Below are 18,542 nucleotides of genomic sequence, written 5' to 3'. Positions count from 1 at the left end.
TTCCTTAATGGTAAAATAGAATAATATTTGTCAATTATCAAAGAATAAAACCTTGAGTTTAACTCATTAGAGTTGAAATGAATTTTACCATCTATTATTTAAGAAAACAGGAAAAAGAAACATACCAAAGAATGGTGATAAAGGTGAAAGGGGCAATACATTTTTTTTTTTTTTTGGAATAACCAACTCATTATCTGAAAATAATTAAACGAAATTTGATATTAAATTAGTAATATCTGTTTTCTTTTCAGCAACCAACTCCTTCGCTATGAACATATACTGAGCAATCCATTCAGATCAGTGAGAATTGAAATACAGATGCTTCCTAAATAGCAACTTACCAATTTTTTGACCTTATAATGGTATGAAAGTGATATACATTCAGTAGAAACCATACTTTGAATTTTGAATTTTGATCTTTGTGAATACTATGTGATATGACACTCTCCAATGATGCTGGGCAGTGGCAGTGAGCCATAGCTCCCAGTCAGTGTTGAGAACTCGAAGGTAAGCAACAAATACATTTACAACCATTCTGTATCCATACACCCATTCTCTCTTTCACTTTCAGTGCAGTATTTAATAAATGACATGAGCTACTCAATGCTTTATTATAAAAATAAGCTTTATGTTAGATGACTTTGCCCAACTAGAGGCTAATATAAGTGTTCTGAGCACATTTAAGTTAGGCTAAGCTAACCTACGATGTTCAGTAAGCTAGGTGTATTAAATGCATTTTTGATTTATAATATTTTCTTTTTTAAAAGATTTTATTTATTTATTTGGGAGGGGGAGCAGAGCAGGAGTGTCAAGCAGACTCTGTGCTAAGCATGAAGTCCAACTTGTGGCCCTGAGATCATGACCTGAGTTGAAACCAAGAGTCAGACACTTAACTGACGAAGCTACCCAGGCACCCTTCAATTTACAGCATTTTCAAATTATAACGTGTAATCCATTGTAAGTCAAGGAAGATCTGTACTCACATTTATAACTAAGACCATTTTCAGTTTTTACTACAAACTAAATATCGAGTATTCAAATTATAAGAGCTCAGCAGCTTGCCTGTCATAAAAACCTTGTTTACTACTGGTTGTACTAATGTTTAGAAGATTTTCAAACATGCTATTCTTCTTGGATCATTTGTGTATGTCTCTAACCTATTTCCAAATAATTTTCTTTTTTCCTTTATGTTAAATTACAAAGCAAGTAGCTTTCATTAATTGTTTAGAGATTAGCATAAACTCTTTGAAACCGTTAGTAAATTGCCAGTGATGATCTATAAATCCCCAAGTCTCAGGTTAAATAACAAGCATTTATTTCTTCTACCTTTCTGTCTCCACTCTAACACTAGATAACACACAGCAACTATTTTGTTGTCTTCTGTCAGGAAAGCTATACCAACATGATTAAAATGGCACACCAAGCTCTGTTATCAATTATACCAATTAAGGTCAAATAGAACAGAACAGCCATCTTTGTGGAAAACAATATGAGCAATATAAACTGTTATTAATTTAAAGACATCATATGTACCTATGACAGCTTCTTCAGAAGTTACCATTCATTATTTCTAGACAGTCACCTATAATCACATCTCCAAAATCCACATATTTTGTGTACCTTGAATCATGGGTAAAAATAGGTCCCAGTGAAAATCAGCGTTTGCCAAATGGAAAGCTCTCCTGACATCTTCACTGAAAAAGTTGTAGGAGTTGTTCTCTTTCTTTTTAAATGACAGACTTAGAAAAAAATTATAAATGCTGTCTTTTGGGGGAAAAGGGGACCAATTTCAACCTCTTCACAAGAAGTTGAAATAATAATTATAATTGTATATCTAAAATACGCTATGTAATTTTTTTTCTTTTAAAATGATATTTTCATTTTTGGCTATAAAGTGGAATTATTTTTGCTAAGAAGTTAGTTATTCTACAGTCAGGGTAATTCATGCTAACTCCTGTATCAACACCACTACCCAAAATCCAGAAGTCTCAGTGACTGAATGCGGTAAAGTCTATCTGCTCTTTCCTTCCTGAGTGGTTTGCCTACAAGCAGTGACAGCAGACTCCTACTATCTTCTAAAGCTTCCATATTCATCTTAGAGAAGTAAATAAGGGTGGAGGATCAAGCAGGAGGTTTTTTGTTTTTTATTTTGTTTTGTTTTTAAGATTTTTAATTTATTCATTCATGAGACACATAGAAAGAGAAGCAGAGACATAAGCAGAGGGAGAAAAAAGCTTCCTGCAAGGAGCACGATGCACAACTAGATCCTGGATTCCAGGATCACGCCCTGAGCCAAAGGTAGACGCTCAACCGCTGAGCCACCCAGGCATCCTAGGCAGGAGGTTTTATAGACAAAAGTTAGTCATATGATTTCAAACTAGTTAAAATGGGGATTGAAATACATAGCTTTAGCTGTGCATCTAGGAGGAATTGGAAATGGTTTAATAAGTATATATCAATATCTCCTTTACAGACTACTTTCTGGTCACCGAGTATTCCATTCACACTATCTCCTGTATTCTCAACTTCCCAAATGAATAACCCCCAATCTCATCCAGTAACAACATTTGGCTTATGTTCTGAGATCTTTGGATGATGACAGTTGTCTTTATCAGATCTATATATACACCCATATCCATGGTTCTGAAATCTGAAAACTTAAAAAAAAAGTCATGTTTTCTGCCCTGGAATCCTCCAAATACAATATTTATGAACAGAAACAAGAAAATCTCAATAGCTTCTGTTTGGAAATGGGAGAATAGAAGGCACATAGAAATCTTTGATTCATGATATTTATGGAATCCAGCTAGGCAGATATTGTAAAGTCCTACTTCTTGGAGTAAAAAAGAAAGATCCTCAATTTGGCCTGGTTATCTCACTAGAAAGAACTACTTTTTTAAGAAAACCAAATTCATAAAGGTTGTTACTTCTTATTCTCCATGGCCATCTGTAAAGTCCTTTCTTGGCTATTCAATTTACAGAACCAATCTCATGTTCATGGAAATATGAGTGTCCAAAAGAATTTTTAGGAATTACAGAGTCAAAGGGGCACCTGAGTGACTCAGTTGGTTAAGCATCTGCCTTTGGCTCAGGTCATGATGCCAGGGTCCTGAGATTGAGCCCCATATCAAGCTCCCTGCTCAAGGGGTGCCTGCTTCTCAACCTCTTCCTCTGCCACTCCCCCAGCTTGTGTTCTTCCCAAATAAATAAATACATACCAGATACATACATACATACATACATACATCTTTAAAAAAAAGAATTACAGAGTCAAATACTTCTAATATGGACTTGTGTCTATTTGGCAATATAATTCTTTTAAAAACTTGGAAAAAATATTAGCTTCCAGTCAACTTCAAGTGCAAGTAGCTAAAACTATCGGACTTTGTTCTCAAATATGTTTCATTTCTTTGCTACCTTGCTGTCATGTCTCTGTATTCAACTTCAACTCAGATAATTTTGAGGTTGTCAAGCTTGAGTGAGTAGAGCTTGCCCTTTCTTTGATCTTTGGCACAAATCTTAGTCACTCTGTGCACCTGAGAAATCTCAGTAGGTCTTGGTTTTCCAGTTTTTCAAAGACTATCTCTTGCTTATTTTTCTGAACTTCTGTATTCCTTTTCAGTTCTGCATTAAATCTGCTAATTATTTTCTGAGCTCATCTCTTTCTTGTAATACTTTGCTGAAACCATCAATAACAATAATACGTATTACTAACATGAATATTCCAAGCATCTCTAGAACTAAAAGCTCAGTAAGCATTGGACTGTCCTCCAAGCTACCACAGGAGCACAGGTGACAGTTTTTAAATGTCCTTTCATTGCAATCACCAATCGACCAACCTGCTTTATCCACATTCTTAATATCTGCTGCCCAACAACTAAGCTAATGTTACATATTGTAGTTTTTGTTACATCAACCTCAAATTTTGAGGTGCTGTTTTTTTTTGTATTAGTCAGTGTAATTAAAGCTAGCTGCTACAATAAGTAATCACACAACTTTTGTGCTATTTTCACTTATGCAAAGTCAGTGGATGTTCATAATTGCATAATTTTCCTGATAATTTTTCATACAAAAAGTGATTAAAGGGTGGCTCCTTGGTGACTCAGTCAGTTAAGTGACCAACTCTTGATTTGGGCTCAGGTCATGATCTCAGGGTCATAAGATCGAGCCCCACCCCCCCCCCCAAATCTGGCTCTGTGCTCCATGCAGAGTTTGCTTGTCCCTCTCACTCTGCTCCCCCAGAGAGAGAGTAGAAACTTTTTCTCTCTCCCAAATAAATAAAATTTTAAAAGTGATTTAGGGATTCAGCACCCTTGCATGTAGTAACCCCATAATCTTTAAATATGACATACAATATGAGCAATTGCTACAGAGTGTTTAGAGATAAGCCTGGAAGCCTATATTTCATTTTTCAGTCATATGTTCTCAATGTAAATGCAAAGGCTATAAAATATAGGTTAACTATGAACCAGGAAAAAAGCACTTTAATAGTAAACAACTGAAAAAGGAAAACATAATGAAGCAGAATAAAACATTAATAACCCAGTGGAAAAATGCTATTTATTTTCTTTTTCTGTAACTTAACTTTTTTTTAAAAAAATTCACTTACAACTCAGAAACTATTTTCAAGCTATGAAACTATTTCAAGTCATGAATAGTCAATGTGTAAGGTTTTCATGTATAATAAGTATTGTTTACTGACACATTTTAAAATGTAAATGCTTATTAGAGTAGAGAATATTGGCCCATTAGTTGTATTATTTTCTACATCCCAATTCTTGTTTCCCAAACAAGTAAAAGTACGTGCCAAATTTGAAACACATTATCATGGAAAGCTTAATGTGGAAATAGTGCATGGCCACTTATGGCTGAAGATGGAGGTTTAATTAGGGCATCTCTGATGTTCTTTTTACTGTTAACATTTTATCAAATGTGACACCTTAAATTTAGGCGAGTCATATTAGGCTAGTATTTTAATGTTCACAAAACTTCACACCCTCTCTCCATTCAGTAAATGTAATCAAAATTAGTTTTCTGATGATATTTTCAAAGAACAAAAAACTAATACAGAAATTAAAATGAAAAAGCCTTTAAGGAAATTTTTGTTCTGATTTGTAAAACATATGTTCATAAGAGAAAAAATTAACAAAAGGAAGCATAAAGAAGAAACAAAATCTTCAAAGACATTTTCACCCCAAAGTAGATAAATTCTTTCCATTTTATTATTTTTCTTTTGTATCTGCATATGTTTTATAATAAATGTGATTTTGTAAATATGCAGTTTAGTTTTTAATTTTCAGTAAGTATTTCTACATAATTAAATAGTGTACGAATACATTATTTAAATGTATGCATAATATTACAACATATAGATGTCACATTATTTATTTAATCAATCTCCTAGTAAATATTTAGGCAATTTACATTTCTTTTACTGACACGAATATATCTGTAAAAATATCTTATACATAAATCTTTATATATATCTCTCTGAAGTATTTAGGATATATTAATGTTTTTGAGGCTTTTGAACACGTAAAATTGTGCCCCTCTGAAAAATGTATGAATTTATATTTATATATAACAGCGTGCCTATTCCATCATTCCTACTTCACTAATTATTGTTATAATTTTATTTATTTACGTTTTTAAAGATTATTTATTTATTTATTCATAGAGACATACACAGAGAGAGAGGCAGAGGGAAAAGCAGGCTCCATGCAGGGAGCCTGACGTGGGACTCGATCCAGGGTCTCCAGGATCACGCCCTAGGCTGCAGGCGGCGCTAAACCGCTGCGCCACCGGGGCTGCCCTTGTTATAATTTTCTAAATTTTGTCAATTTGATAGTTGGATAGTTCTTAAGATGGTCATTTGATTTCCTGTGACATTAATATTTTTGTATGCTGTCCATATTCTAGTATATGCATGTGTGCTGTACAAAAGGCTTGATAATGCCTTTTCTTCATTAAATTTTTACTATTAATTTTTTACCAGTTATAAGACGTAGTGCCATATACTGGGAATCATAGTTGTGAACAAGACAGGTGATATTTCTGTCTTTATGAAGCTTAGAATTAACAAAATAAATGACATTAAATATGCATGAGTGAAACTCTCTTCTATTAGCTCTGCATAAATGCCTCTCCAATTTAATCAACATCCTTCATTCCTACAGCAAAACATAGCAACTTATATCTGTAGGCATCTCAACTCTTGTGGCTAGGAACCTACTATTGGCAAGAAAGTGTATTTCTGCTCCTTTACTTGGGTTATATGCCTACCAAGACTCAAATGAGTGTAATCACATATTTGTTTGACTTATGTTCTTGTTATGGTAATTTTGTACTTTTCTGAATATCATATAGACTAAGTAACTTTGTATACAAAATAAATATGGCTTTGTTTCCATATAATTTGGTTTAATATTTAGTTGCTAAAGGTACTACTATTACATTATGTAAAAATGATTGAAAAATAGTGAATGTTAGAAAACATATGCACTTAGGATTTCCTGATTTAAATTTTTCTTCCACCTAAAATTAAAAAAAAAAAATCCTGGAATACAGGATATTCACAACGAATGTTTTTAGTTTTAAAGACTGAATAGAACTCTGATCAGCAGACTGTCATCAAAAGAAAAAGACTTAGCTATAAACAGAAGAAAAAAGAATACATGTGTACTTTTATGGTTCATGTCAAAACGAATGTCTAATACATGCATATATGGTTGTTCATATAGTTTATTCCACTGTTTATTTTCAATTAATCAAAGTGATAACAGGTTTTTATTTGAAATTAAATGACAAAATAAATGATGATGATAGGTATGAGAAATAAGGAAAAATTACAAAATAATTTTCCTTAGGAAATATGACTTGTTTTTGTATGATTTTTGATAGATTTTTCTAAGACTAATTTAAACTTCAGTCGCTCATAATAGGAAGATCTTGAGCTAGATCTTAGAAACAGGTGAAGTCAGCACAACTAAAAGAAGTGCTTCTAAAAAAAAAAGTGCTTCTAGGGAAGTTTTGCTAGGACCACATTATTTTTTTTCTTCTTAAACTAAGGGAACTAATGGACATTTTTATTTTTAACTATTATTATTTACATGCCTTTGTATATTTTAAAAATTGTTTTTATAAAGAGCAATCTATTGTAAAATTATAGGATTATGTTTTCCATGCCCTGGATAATATATTTAACTTTACTTTTTTCACATAAACATTTTTGGGGGACTGTTAGTCACTACAGTTTGCTTAGGTGATACAAATAAATTTATGTTTGAGCCCTTTTAAGTGTTTTTGAAAGTTTCTTGTTTACCTTTAATTCAGCCATAGAGTTTAGGGCGAGTGTAATTTTGCTTACAGTAGATTCAATGGGTACAGACAGGATCAAATTGTAAACATTTTGAGGCAGAAATGCCTTAGCACAAAGTGTTGAACATGCTTTGAATTGTATATAGTGATATACTGTATCTCTACAGAACTGTCAGGATGAAGAAAAGAAGTGTTGCAACAGTTATAAACATATCATATACAGACATTTATTCAGACAAATAGAGATGTAGCTGGGTGTCATTTTAAAGCTCAACTATTTATGCTCTTGGCAGATAGTTGAAAACAGAATACATTTGTAGCTCAGAGTTTAAAAAAATGTAAAAACAACCAACAAAGGGCATTGCCAGTGGTCAGTGTATCAGGATTAGCATAAGTATGTGAAATACTGATAGTTCTGGTTATTTTTTTACTTCACATTTAATCATTATTAATAAAAGCTAGAGTACTGAAGAAACAGCTTGTTCCATTGAGATGGACATTTAAACCTTTTTTTCATTTTCCCATTTTCCATCTCATTCTTATAGAATGTATAATGATTTTTTAAACCGAAATTCATACAGCATTTTTAAAAAGGAAAAATAATTCTAAAGAGGTTAAGGAAATTGGTTATATATGTAATTTCCACTTCTGCCCATGAGAGACAGCTTATTGGATACCTCTCCCACTGTCAACCATTCTAAGACCAGGCAAAACAGATGTTCAGAACTTGAAAAACAGATAGCACAGGACTTTAAGAAACAAAAGAGATGAACATCACAATTGGATCTGTTTTCTGCTTGGAGAAACTTTCCTGATCATGGGACAGAGAGATAGAATCCAAGTAAAAGCATGCTGGCCTCACTGTGCTGAAGAAGCAAAGATAAGAGTTTGACAATGATGAGGTGGTTAGAATTGGTCCTGCAGAGTGCATAAAGCAAAAAGCTCCAGGGCTCTGCAGAGGAGTTCTCTTATGTCTTTTGCTGAAGATTGAACTGCATATGCCTCAGGTAATATTCTGCAAGGTTTTGCTTAGGAAAAAAAAAAACTGAACAACTAGAGAACACACCAGGTATAGCAAACCAAATTTCATGTGAACACTCTAGTCAGTTCATTGAGATTTCAGAAAAGACACACAATCCAGAAAAGCCTTTGTGGAAGGGCTTCTATAGTCCTAGAATTAAGGTTACTCTAGAACTACAATAAAAAACGAACAAACTGAAAAACACGACTGGAGATAATCAAGATGATGTATCAGTGGGTTAATTGCTTTCCAGAAAAACAAGCCAAAACAAAAACTCAATACTTTAAGGAAACACAAAAATCAATTTGTCAACAATAAACACTATGCAGAATATATAATAAATATTTACTAGATATCTGAAAGAACAGCAAAATGTGATTCAAAACCAAACAAGAAAAACAATCATTAGAAACAGAGATGACATGTCAGAATTAACTTCTTCAATAGTTTATTTTGCAGTTTTAAATAAAAGCATAAAGAAAAATCTAACTGTAATGAATGAAGGGAAATCGCAATAGAGAAATGATAATTATAAAAAAGAACTGAATGAAAATTCTAGCACTGAAAACTACAATCTATCCAAACTTTTTAAAAAATACAAGAAAGTACTGGATGGCTTAATAGGATATTGTAAAATGCATTATCAATCAACTTGAAGATGGAAAAATAGAAATCACTGAAACTGAGGCACACAGAAAACAAATTAAAGAAAAATTAAAAGACACTCATACGCCTGTGTGACAATAATGTCAAGCAGTAGAATCCCGTAACAGATAGAAAGTCAATGGGGTAAGTAAATAAATAGTGGCCTAGCATTTTTTTTGACTAAAAAAAAAAATCAACCTGTAGATTTAAGAATCTCCACAATCCCTAAGCAAGGTAAAGGAAAAAAAAAAAGCCACACAAAAATACAACATGGTCAAACTGCTGTAGACCAAATATAAAGGACTTTTTAAAAGCAGACAGAAGGGGATACCATACTACTTCCAGAGAAACTATAACTATGGCCTCATATTTTTCATAAAAAACAACTAGTGAAGTAAATTATTAAAAGCAAAATTTTAAAAAATTGTTGAAATAGAACTCAAAGTCCAGAAATCAGTGTCCTTCAAATACCATTCAAAAACACAGACAACATAAAGATGTTTTTTCGTGAACAAAATTTACTCAGAGACTATCACTAGCAGTCTTGCACTTTGTGAATGTTGAAGCAGATTAGTTTAGGCTAAATGATATTGATACCAGATGGAAATTAGCATCTATACCAGCAAATGAAGAGGGCTGAGTATGGTAAATAAGTGGCAACTATAAAAGTCCTTTTTAAAAATCAATTTTTGAATTTGTTCAAAAGATAGTTGCTTGTATTAAATAATGTATTCTGAAAGAGAGGGAGAGAGGGGGAATGAAATGTATGACAATTGTATAAAGGGCTAGAAGAAAATGGAAGTATACCAATTTAAGTTCCTTAAATTGTGCATAAAATAACCTGCAAGATAGACTACTGTGATACATGTTGTAATTCATAAAGAAACCAGAAAAAGCAGGGTGGGGCAGAGTGAAAAAAACAATAGACAAGACAAAATGGAATAATAAAATGTTTTCAACCCAAAAGAAGGCAAGGGGGGGGGGGAAGAATTGGTGGACAAAAAAAAATAAATAGTAAGATAATAGCCATAAAACCATGTCAATAATTATCTTATTTTAAAGTACTAAATAGTCTAATTAAAAAAAAAAGACGGCTGTCATAGTTGCACATAGGCTGACCAAACTATATGCTGTACACACTAAATATAAAGGCATAAAAGGTCTGGATGGAGAAGATAATTTTATTTTTTCTTGTATATATTTCCCTTGTGTTTATTTTTCAAATATTTTACAATGTACAGGTCTCATTTTATAATATACATATAATTAAAAATAAAAAATAATCTCTTCCCTTAAAAAAATATATTCCTCATCCTTCAGCTCCAATCTTTTTGTTTGTTTGTTTTTTCAATAATAATATCAGCTAACATTTATTATGGAATTGTTATGTGTTAGTGTATTAGTTTCCTACTGTTGCTGTAACAAATTACCACAAACATGGTGGCTTAAAACAACACAGATTTGTTATTTTATAGTTCTGGATGTCAGAAGTTTAAAATGGGTCAGCACAGCATTGTTCCTTCTAGAAATTTTAGGGGAGAATCCTTGACTTTCCCAGCTTTTAGAGGTTGTTTCAAACTCTGTTTCAATCCTGATTCTTCTTTCCTCGACCCTAACTCTTTTGCATCCCTCTTCTCAGCATCTTTGTCATTACGTTGCACCCACCAAGATAATTATTTTCCAGAATAATCCAGATAATTGCAGAATAACCTGTCCATTCAAAAACCTTGACTTACATTTATGAAGTCCCTCTTACCCAGTAAGGTAACATTCACAGATTTCAGAGATCAGGACCTAGATATCTTTTGGGACCATTATCCCGACTTCCACAGCTAGGCATGGTGCTGATTGCTTTTTATTCATTATTTCACTTAATCCTCATAAAATATTTATCAGCTGGACTCTGTTCAACAGAGGAAACAAATTGAGAGAGATGTAGAAGTTTTCATGGAGTCACAGATTGGGTTGAAAAACGAAAATGAAAAAAAAAAAAGAAAAACGAAAATGAGAACTTCATTCAAATGATTCCAGAACCTTTACTCTTAGCCATTATACTATACACTCTCATTAATATTTTATTGCTTTTAGGTATAATTTGTGGTGTTACATATTGATTTTCATTTTAATTTGCAAGTAACACTTATTACTTATTCTGAATCATACACATGGTATCATATTAAATTAAATCAAGATGAGTGAACTATTGACGGTAGATTAGCTTTGTTTTCCTTGAACAACCTTACCAACTAACTCCTTGAAACAACTTCAATTTCTCAAGATCCAAGGGGCCATATAAAAATGTCTGTGAACCACCTTGCCATGTTATCCTTTGCTTCAGCCCGTCTTTGCTATCTGATGACCCAAGGCTTTTCTGCTGAGGGTTTTGTAATTCTGTAACTGCTCACTTTTCTCATATTCTTTTTTTTTTTTTTTCGCAGAAAGGTGTTAACTCTTAGGCAGAATTAATTTTCAAGTCCACTCATACATTCTGCCCTGGCAAGTTGGGAAGCAGACAACTAACCCCAGTGCTATTTTTTACCTTAATGTAATAGGATGACTCCTGCAGGTCTGGGTATATAATATAGACAGAGGATGGTAGTTGACAATTTGCCAAAAGCAAATATAGATTTTGTTTCTTGTTCAGCCCCTGAAAACTCACTTTTGGAATATTCCATTCATAAATCTGCTAAGGAATTCTTCCTTATGGTGGGCTAGCCACTTTACATCATTTTTTGGTGCAAGGGTTTATTTTATACATTGATGTGATTTGGGGACTGCCCACGTTGTTCTATGTTACGTTGAACTCATAATTCATATTTAATACTACCTTCTAGTATAACACCAGCTTTATCAATAGCAGCCTTATATATTACTGCCATTTAGGTGAAAACTGCTTTTATGATGAGAACATCTTTGATGCCAAAAACTGTTGAAATTTTAGAGGTGTGTGAACTTTTTGTTAAATTAAAACTATTTGTGGTTATCATATCTTGGAATTGTTGGGACTTCACAGCTAGGCCCTCTTCTCATTGTGTATTCACTTTTAGCTATAATATGTAATTTATATGCTGATGAATCTCCAAATTTGGACTCCAATTCTAATCTCCTTTCTTAGAGCTTCATACTTGTGTATTCCATTTTTTACTCAAAATTTCTATTTATCTCACATCCACACATAAAATTCAACATGCTTCCTCTCTGTATATTTATCTTTCATTGTTTTTTATCATAATGAATGGTATCTCTCAGTCATCTTGCCATGAAACTGAAAATACCGATGCCTTCTTTTTCTAAATATATTTAACTAACAAATATTTATATCGCTATGTTCAAGTCCTTGTTCTAAGAACTTTACTCTTTAACTTACTTAATGCATATAAAGTATTAATGAAATGGATACTGTTATTCTCATATTATAAATGAAAAGGCTGAGACATTGAAAATTTAAGTAATTAGCCCAAGGTCACTCAGTTAGTGAATAATGAAATTAGGATTCTAACTCAAACAGTCTAGCTCAAGAATCTGTGCCTTAACCAGCATTCTATGCTATATCCAGGAAACTAATCTCACCAAGTCTATTTTTCAAATATTTCTACATCCTAATTGCCAACATGCTATCTATTCCATTAATATCTATAATTGTTTGGACAATGACAAAAGAACCTCCTAACTCACCCTATTTTCCCTTTGTAGAGAAATAGTGACTAATTAACAATTTGCATTTAAGAAAAGCTTTGCTGTTGTGTATTCAGGAGAGAGTCATCATAAGGCTAATGTGATTCCATGCATGCAGTGGATGTATAGGTTTATTTCTGATATCATCATTGCATTAATTTCTTACTTGGGGATTGTTTAGCTTCAAAGAGATAAAGTCTTAAAGGTATCATAGACACAAAAAGAAAAAATCTTGTATGATTCCCCTTATATGATAAGAACATAGAATATTCAGATCCACAGAGACAGAAAATAGCCCCTGGTTGTCAGGGGTTGTGCAGAGAAAGATAGGTTATTATTGTTTAGTAAGTAGAGTTTTAGTTTAGAAAGATAAATTCTGAAGAGGGATGGTGGTTATGGTTTTATAATAATGTGAGTATAATCAATGCCACTAAATGATCAAACTAAAAATAGTTAAAATAGTAAATTTTATGTCATGTGTATTTTACAGTAATTAAAACAATACAATTTGTATGGAAATACAAGAAGAGTTGAATAACCCTTTCAGGAAGATTAAAAACTAGAGCAGCCTCCAAAACATTAAGAGCCAAACGTCATTGACCTTCCATGCAGTCCTTCACTCATTACTACAGCTTACCATTTCCTGGTTCAAATATTCAAATATCCACCTCGGAGGCAATGAGTCTTCAAGAAGGGAGAAGAGTCATTGAGCATGAAGGAGGTAGAGCCTTTTGCAAGGAAGTTCCTCTAAGAGAGAAATGAGGGGATAAGCAAAAACAATACTAATAATACTGATGCTAATTCTAATAATAATACAGATCTCTAATACAACTGGCAACCAGGATAAAAATCGAGCTGGAAAATTTGTAATTGAATCAACACTGAGAAACTGCCTTTGTTCTACATTTTACATTAGTAGTTAAGTGGGATTTTTAAAAAGATTTTATTTATTCATGAGAGACACAGAAAGAGGCAGAGATATAGGCAGAGGGAGAAGGAAGCTCTCTGCAGGGAGTCTGTTTCAGGACTTGATCCCAGGACCCCGGCCGGATCATGCCCTGAGCCAAAGGCAGATGCTAAACCACAGAGCCACCCAGGTGTCCCTGAAGTCATCTTTCTAAGCATCTTCTCAAAAGACCCCTTGATATTTCAGAACCAACCTCATCAGAATATTCTGGGAATGTTGCTGACTTTCAACATAGTCTAATCCCACCAAAAATTATCTGTCCAACTATGACTATCACATATATTTTGATGAGAAAAAGTACTCCAAAGATAGTCAGAAATTTCATTGCCTATTTTCAAAAGATATGTTTGTGTAAAAATCCCATTCTAAGACCTGAATAACCTCTCTTCTAAGACTAAGAAAAGTCCCCCGTTTTCTTTCTTTTTTTCAATATGTCCATCTCTGCATCCACTCAATTGTTTTCCAGCCAAGGATGAATATTAGCTTGTGATATCCAAATATCATTTGGTTCTTTTATAATTTATTTACTCCCCTTCCATTGAATTATTACAGCATAATGCATATGTTTGAGAAGACAGCTCAGAAATAAAATATTAATAAATATAAAATTTTATTTAAAAATCAGATTGACATTTATTTGGCTCTCTCAAAAAAATGTAGCTAGACCCATATTTCTGGTTTTCGGTTTTACTTGTCAATTTATGGGTTACTTCACAACATCAAGTCACTTATGGAAAAACAAATCCATCTGTACTGCAAAGGTAAAATCCAGGATTTTCAAATTGTCTTATAATAACTTTTAAAATATTGTATAAAAATATTTTTAAGCCATTTTACAAGCAACATAATTATTTGGGAATAAAGTTGAGAACTATCCCATTTGGAAATACAATGAGTCAAAATTTCAAAAGTATAAATGATAAGTAAAACATTGGGATACCTGGGTGGCTCAGTTGGTTAATTGTCTGCTTTCAGCTCAGGTCATGATCCTGGGGTCCTGGGATCAAGCCCCATGGCTGGCTCCCCACTCAGCAGGGAGCCTGCTTTTCTCTCTGCCCCTCCCCTAACTCATTCTCTCTCTCTTTCTCTCAAATAAATAATAATAATAATCTTCAGCTCAGGTCATGATCCTGGGGTCCTGGGATCAAGCCCCATGGCTGGCTCCCCACTCAGCAGGGAGCCTGCTTTTCTCTCTGCCCCTCCCCTAACTCATTCTCTCTCTCTTTCTCTCAAATAAATAATAATAATAATCTTTAAAAAATTATAAGTAAAACATTTTAGCAAGTGTTATAGGTATATTAAAATACCTTATCTTTCCTCTAATTCTTACATCAGGTAAAAATTACTTTCTAAAAGTGTTATAAAATGCAAATATGTGGAAAATTAGAAAACAGCCTACCATGCCATAAACTTTAAGCTCATGTACCTGTTTTCTGTAGTGTAGTAAAGTATCTAGACATTCATTTAGTCTACAAAACACTGAATGCTTAACTTAGGAAGAGAAAACAGACAGGTAGGTCTGCTTTCAAAGACATTATATTCTAGTGAAGATACAAACATTTTAAAAGTCATGGAAATAAATCTATTTATTGCAGTGATAAACAAAACAAAAGAAAGGTACTTAGACCATGAGAGCCTATAATAAAGATTTGACTTAATTAGGGAGGTCAGGGAAGATTTCCCTGAAAAAAGGAATGGCTGATCTGGGATGAGTAGAGATACTTAGATGAAGAGGGTGATGGAATGGGTAAAAGAATATTTAGACAGAATAGAAAGCATGTGCAAAAGGCCTATGGCCAAAAGATACAGCATGATTATGAGTAAATAACAGAAGGTTCAGTGGCTTTAAGGGTGATAACTAGGATTAATATGAAAAAATGAGTAAAGGACAATCCAGTCAGAAGAAACAGCCTGGATATACATGCAGGTCTGTAGCAAAAGGTGTTTCGGCGAGAAATGGGACTAAAATCTGTCACTCGAGATAGAGAAGAGAAAGAACGAAAGTGAGGTTAAGAAGGCTAGTGGGAGATGAGGCTAGAATAATTGGGGCCAGATCAGACAGGATATTGTAAATCATACTAGAAAGAATCCTCCTTTTATTTTAAGAACGAGACTCCCTGAAGGATTTTAAGCAAGACCTGGAGGTGTTGGGGTGAGACGTTAAGGGTTTGATACATTTGCATTACAGGTCCCATTCGCTGGGATTCTCAACTCCTCTCCAGGGCAGATCTGATGCTACCATAAAACACACTTCTGGAATGGCTCTCAATTAATCATGAACTCTATTACATGTAATCAATCCAAGATGATTCAGAAGGTACTTGAGTGTCTTGATATGGTTCTTGGTCTTGGTTGTGTGTATTGAAAATCAATACAGTATTATAGACACAGGTTGCAGAATATTGGTCTGAATCAGTCACAACGTTATTATATATCTTAAAAGTTGCTTCTCAGGAAATCGCTTCTAATAGCTCGCTAGTTTGCTTTTTTTCCCCTATTAACAGAAACACAAAACAAGCATTTGATGTTTCAGCCTTCTGGATAAACTTAGGTTTATCTTAACTGACGAATAAAAAGAGGTCTGCAATATTTTATTTAATGTTTCCATTTCTCCCTTGCCTGAGAATTCCTCGAGACCAAAGTAAGAGCCACATTCATGTTTGTATCATAGCAATTAATGCAACGTCAGGCCATCAGTATTTGTTGATTGCATGAATGGAAATGAAATGGACACAATTCATTTCACCTATGTTCCACTACCGTATTTCATTAATTCTTAAAATGTCACATCAAGTCAATAAATATTTAACGAGTGTACTCTGCACAAGAAAGTGTGAGGCAAGTGTATAAAAGGGCCTCATAACTGTTTTCAGATCTTACTTCTAAAGGTAGAGCTTTATTGAAAACTATCATAGTTTTACCACATGCCCCATTGACCCTTATGCTTCTGTCAAATACTTAGTAGTTATAAATGCTGTTTGATGAACAACTTGACTCTTAAACAAACAAGCATACACACACACACACACACACACGCTCTATAATATTTTTGCTTCAAATATTATTATATAAAAATATAATGTGGAGTAAAAAGTCATCTCTTTTAGGAGCATTTAGCAAGCTCTAAGTAATGATCTAAATAATTTGCGTACCTTTTTCCTCCTTTTAGTGAGTTTAAGAACCATTTGAGATGAATTACAAATATGACTTTATCTTAGAGTAAGTTAGGAAATACTGTTCAAACGAGGTAAATAATGTGCTGCTTTTCAAGATGACATAATTCTTAAGTATAAAATCAGTAAGTGAACTCGAGAATCTCTGATTTACACTCTGTGTACTAATTTGATTCTATTATTGGATGGGAACCAGGGAAAGTAAGTGTGGATTGAACCGAAGTCTACTTTATCATTTCCTATGGAAACACTCTACTATAAAAATCATTTGTTAGAGATTGCTGTCAGAAAATTGGCATTTAGTGCGTTATTGAGTATGAACTTTGATAAAGTTTGTTCTTTTTCTTTTTTTAAGGATAGTAGGTATCCCGCTGTCAGGGTATGTCCATGCCTGGTTGTTTTGTTTTTGTTGTTTCTTAGGGAGAGAGGGTGACGCAGAGGGAGCGACGCAGAGGGAGAGGGAGTGAGAGAATCTTAAGCAGGCTCCACACCCAGCACAGCGGAAATCAAGAGTCAGATGCTTAACCCACTGAGCCACCCAGATGCCCTGTCCATGCCTGATTTGAATTCCAATTAATGAAGGCCCCAATTAACCACATGGTGATTGTGTAGGGATAGGTTGAGATACCAGCTAGAATTGAGACAGCATGTTAAGTGACTAGCACATTTTAATTTCAGTGAGAGGTTTAGCACATGGGACAATGAGAATGAGAAGGTGAGCCAATGAAAGATAAGATGGGAGCCAGCTGTGGAGAGTGGGCATATTCTCACAAATATATTGTTTCTGTGCTTTCTGTATATTTTCAATTCTCTTACCACCCTCTTCCCCAAACACAGATTTATGATTTTAAAATATGATTTTAAAAAATACATTTTAATTTTATATTCAGCTTATCCTTCCATTATTTTAATAAAGTCTTTTTTTTTCAGTGCATATTTTAGGTTTACAACGAAATTAGGAAGATACAGATTTTCCATATGCCCGCTGTCCTCACACATCACATAGCCCCCATTTCCACCCCAACAGGACTCAGTAAAAATTTTTTTGTTGTTGTTTTATTTTTATTTTTTATTTTTATTTATTTTTGCCAAGGGTGAACCTGCATTGACACATCATAATCATCTGAAATCCGTAGTTTACCTTACAGTTCACTCTTGGTGTTATACATTCTATGGATTTGGACAACTATATAATGACATGTATCCATCATTATTTCACTGTCCTGAAAACCCTCTGTACTCTATTTATCTCTGCCTGCCCCCACCCAATACCACATATCACAACCAGAAAAAGACTATACATTTTCCTCTAAGCACTGCTTTCATTTCATCCCACAAATTTTGATAAATTGTGTTTTCATTTTTAGTTGGCTCTAAATTCTATTTTATTTTTCTTGAGATGTTTTCTTTGAGCCATGCGTTACGTAGCAGTGTATTTTTTAATGTCCACATATTTGAGAATTTTGCAGCTATCGTTCTGCTACTGATTTCTAGTTTAATTCCCACTGCGGCCTGAGAGCAGACACTGTATGATTTGTATTATTTTAAGTTTATGGCCCTAAATGTGGTCTATCTTTGTGAATTTTTTCACGTGAGTTTGAGATGTTTATGCTGCTGTTCTTGGACGAAGTAGTCGGCAGACACCAGTTATATCCAGTTGATTACATTAGCTTTGAGTTCAACTATGTCCTTACTGACTTGCTGCACTTAGGACCTATTTCTGAGAGAGGAGTGTTGATATTTC

The 18,542-nt window shown here is 33.7% G+C and overlaps 1 protein-coding gene and 1 long non-coding RNA gene across 7 annotated transcripts in view; one reads left to right on the top strand and one right to left on the bottom strand.

Moving 5' to 3' along the window:
• The window catches only part of MGAT4C (MGAT4 family member C), a 725,894-nt gene that overhangs the window by 458,015 nt on the left and 249,337 nt on the right, over window positions 1-18,542 (top strand). The window lies entirely within an intron of this gene.
• LOC140602827 (uncharacterized) overlaps window positions 1-18,542 on the bottom strand; it is a 40,921-nt gene that overhangs the window by 8,334 nt on the left and 14,045 nt on the right. Inside the window, exons 3-5 of one of the 2 annotated variants that reach the window (XR_012005760.1) lie at window positions 15,915-16,119; window positions 13,296-13,405; window positions 10,740-10,886 (exon numbers count right to left, since the gene is read on the bottom strand). This is a non-coding gene — a long non-coding RNA (uncharacterized lncRNA). The remainder of the gene's footprint in view (window positions 1-10,739; window positions 10,887-13,295; window positions 13,406-15,914; window positions 16,120-18,542) is intronic. The other variant, XR_012005761.1, reaches the window with a different exon arrangement.

The sequence above is a fragment of the Canis lupus genome, chromosome 13 (assembly GCF_048164855.1).
Source record: "Canis lupus baileyi chromosome 13, mCanLup2.hap1, whole genome shotgun sequence".
NCBI classification, from domain to species: Eukaryota; Metazoa; Chordata; class Mammalia; order Carnivora; family Canidae; genus Canis; species Canis lupus.
This window is presented reverse-complemented; position numbering and strand designations above follow the sequence as displayed.